We start from the raw sequence: 4,038 nt of genomic DNA on the forward strand, positions 1-4,038 counted from the left end.
TAGGGACAGTAACAAAGACATCCACGCTACGCTGAACACTATGTGCCAGGCGCTTAGTCGAACGTCTTACATATATCGCCTTATTTATTTAGTTTTTGCTGAAGGGTGTGTGTACTCATTCAAGAGACAGAGAGAGAGGGAGAGGAGAAAGCACCTCCATAGGGGATGATCATGCCACAATCCATTTTCCTCCATCTCTCTCTCCTTTCAGGATGTTGGGCATGCACACACATATGCACACTCACACTCACATGTTTTTCTTAGACTCTCAACACAGTCAGCCCTGTGGGATCCAGCTTAACCACCACACTCTCAGCTGCTTCCGGCATGTCCAACCCTCATGAACTAAGATTTACACCTGCTACAGAGAGAGCACTGGGAGGGCAACATCAGGTGAAAGTTCACGGGGCCGGCTGGGGGTGCACAACGGCCAGCCGGCCACCCGACTCATTCCATTGGTCTCCATTATAAGGCCTGTCCCGTCCGGGCAGTGTTATTTTGCCTATGAGGTTAGTCAGAGCAACTCTTCTTTCTGGATGACAAGGACCAGTGGCTAAAACCCAAATGATGAATCTGGGTTCGAGCAGCAGAACTAGACATGGGCCTGCATGGGGGAAAGTCTGGGCAGGGAACAATACATTGCAACATGACATTTTTTTTTATGTTATTTATTTTTATTTGTTTGTTTGCTATAGGGCACATGCCCTTGCCAGGGAGAGAGACAGAGAGAGAAAGTGAGATATCATCCCCAGGGGGAGTGGCCAAGCTGCAATTCCTTCTCTTCCATTCTTCTCTCAGGATTTTGGACGTGCGCCTGGCATAACTGTCAAGCTGCTAGGTCTGGGACTCGAACCACTCAGTCATCCATGTGAGGTCCAGCATTTCAGCCTCCATGTCAGCTGCTGGCCCTGCAACATTACATTTGTAAGTGATGTATGTGTGTGTTGGATGAGGAAGGGAGGGTGTTCTTCCTTTTTGTAAACGATTTGCCAAGTATTAGAATCTTGTGCTAAAGTTTGCAGAAAATGGCAACATTAGGAATTTTCCAGAAAAAGAAAGAGAAAACAGGTTATACAACTTTGGATCTAAATAGTAACATTTATTTTTCAGGGAGCAGCTAACCTGCAAAAGTTAAGGAAATATGAATGGTGAATCAAGAGTAACTTACTCTTGGAAGGCATTATTGTTATTATGATTATTAATAACTGGTATCATTGTTGTTATTATTATTATTATCATCATCATTATTATTATTATGTTGCGATGCTAGGGACAGACCATGAGAACCCGTCCATGGAGTGTCCCTGAGCTCACCTGGGCTTCCTGGGGTCCTTGACCAGCCTGAGCCAAGGTGAGCATTTCGGGAACAATAGGGCTCAGTGCAGCCGAGCGGATTTTCAGGGTTATGTTGGGGGACTCTGGGCTGATTTCAAGTCTCTGTTGGGTTTTCAGAGGAGATCAAAGGCTGGCAAAGCATTCAGAGGGAGTCCAGGAGCATGTGGGGTGTGCCGCGGAGCCCGCCCTGAGTCTGCGGGGGGCAGAGCCCAGTCCAGACCACCAGAGCCGGCTCCATGGGCAGGCACCCTGTGCTGACTGAAGGCTCTGCCTCCGCCATCTTGAAATTCTCTGTATTTTTTGAACAAGGGGCCCTGCATTTTCATTTTGCACTGGACCCCACGAACTACACAGCTGGCCCTGACCACCACCTACACATAGGGCAAAGTCTTCTGGTTGCTGTCCAGAGAACCACGAAACTGGGAGAGCAATTAGAGGGGCAAAATATGTAGGCCAAGGTCTTCCTTTTAATGCCGAGGTGGGGAGAGACAAAACGGGAACTGGAGAGATCACTGCAGGAATGGCGTCTCCAGGAAAGGGAGTGGGCTCTGGTGGAGCTGGACTTAGCTGGCATATTAGGGATTTCTAAGGAAACAGAACCAGTAGATTCAAACAGACATATAAAGGCATTTATTGGGAGAATCAGCTCACCCAGTTATAGAAGCTGAAAAGTCCCAGAACAGGCCATCTGCGAGCTGAAGACCCTGGGGTGCGGTGGCGTGGTTACACCCACTTCCAAAGGCCTTAGAGGAGAGAAGCCATGATGTAACCACGGACCGAGGCTGAAAGCCCGAGAACTCAGGTGGGGGCTGGGGTGCAGATGTGAATCCTGGAGTCTGAAGGCAGGTGAGCGTGGAGTGCTGATGTCAGAGTCGGCAGAAGTGCCCCTGCTCCCTCTCAAAAGAGACTCCTCTATCCTGCATATCTGTCCTCTCCGGGGCCACTGATTGGACCGTGCCCACCTGGAGGGCGGATCTTCCGCATCCGAATTGCTCAGACTTAGAGTCACGTTTGATCAGGTCTCTAGGTATCCCTTAGTCAAGCTGACACACCAAAGTAACCACCAAAGACAGAGTACAAATAAATCAGCTGAGAATGAGAAGACAAGAGCGTGTGGGAAACGGAAAGATGAGGAGAACATTAAAATGGTCCTTCCCGAGCAGAAGGAAAATGAGCGGGCTGAAGGCGGCGTGGGGCGGTCGGTGCTGCTGAGGGTTTGTAGGCATTATTTTTTTAAGAATTATTTATGTTTTTATTTTATTATTATTTTTTTTAAATTTGACCAGAGAGAGACACACGAGGGGCCGGGGAGTGAGAAAGTAAGCTTCCAGATCTGGGACTGAAACCTCAGGCCACCATATGGGAGTCCAGCACCTTAGCCACCTCACCACCTGCCCGCCCCTGTAGGCAGAAATTTAAAAAGGCCTCTTCCTAGGACCATGTGTCTTCTAGCCTCTGTCCAATTCAGGGGCAGCTGTGGCAGCTGGCTTGAATCAAGGTCTGGGTTTTGGTGGAAGTCAGCAGAGGGAGCAGGGACGGGCTGGTGCTGCACGGAGCGGCTCTGACTGTGGGGCTGGAGCGTCAGCTCCCGCTCAGCAAGGGCGCCTCCTCCCCAGGTGTTCCGCCCACTACCGGGCTTACTTGTGTGAGGAGAAATATTCCTGCACCCCAGACTGCAACCTTATTTGGAAACAGTCACCGGATGTAATCACTTAACATAGAGTCACCCTGGCTTAGGGTGGGCCTGAACACTAGTGTGTCCCGTAAGAGAAAGGGGCGGGAGAACTGGGTGCAGAGACGCAGACTCAGAGAAGGCCCTGTGAAGCTGGAGTCAGAGAGCAGGCACAGGCTGCCACAGGGAGCGCTGGGAGCCGCCGGGAGCCAGACAGACAGAGGGGGTCTGCCTAGAAATGCGGGGGCAGGCACTGCTGACGCCTTGACTGCGGACTTCTGGGCTCCAGAACTACAAGATAACACATTCTGCTGTTTTCGTATTTTATTTATTTATTTATTTATTTATTATTTTTAATTTGTTATAGGGCAAGCACACCCACCAGAGAGAGACAGAAAGAGAGAGAAGGAAAGTGAGAAAGCAAGCCACCAGGCCCGGGACTCAAACTGCTGTTGGTCATGCAGGAGTGCAGCACTTCAATCACCACGCCACCTGCTGGCCCCACTTTCTACTGTTTTAAGCCACCCCATTTATGACAGCGTTTTGTTTGTTTACTTATGATAGAGGGCATCTGCATGTGCACAAGAGAGGCAGAGACAGTGTCTCACCAAGCTGCCTTCTCCGCCCCTGCACTCCAACTCGTCGGGATCCTGGGCACCTATGCGTATATGCACCTTCATGCTTTCAGGCTGACTCCAGGATCCGAACCATGGTCAGCCACGTGGCTTCCAGTCCTGCAGGTCGGTTTGCTACAGACAGCACCACCAGGCTGGCCCTGGGTACTTTTTTACTGTAGTCACAAGAAACAAATACAGCCTTCTAGTAAGATTACCTATTATTTGAGGCTGGCAGATGGCATGGTGATTAAGACTCTGGATTCCCACATGGCTAACCAAGGTTCGAGTCCTAAGCCCAGTGGCTTGAAAATCACAGCAAATGGATAGATTAAAAAATAAACAAATGCTTGAAAAAAAATTACCTATTACTCAATAACTTTACCAAAGGATTTTTTTCCCATGTGGTATCTATTC

This window comes from Tupaia chinensis, unplaced genomic scaffold (assembly GCF_000334495.1).
Source record: "Tupaia chinensis unplaced genomic scaffold, TupChi_1.0 Scaffold000049_1, whole genome shotgun sequence".
Taxonomy (NCBI): domain Eukaryota; kingdom Metazoa; phylum Chordata; class Mammalia; order Scandentia; family Tupaiidae; genus Tupaia; species Tupaia belangeri.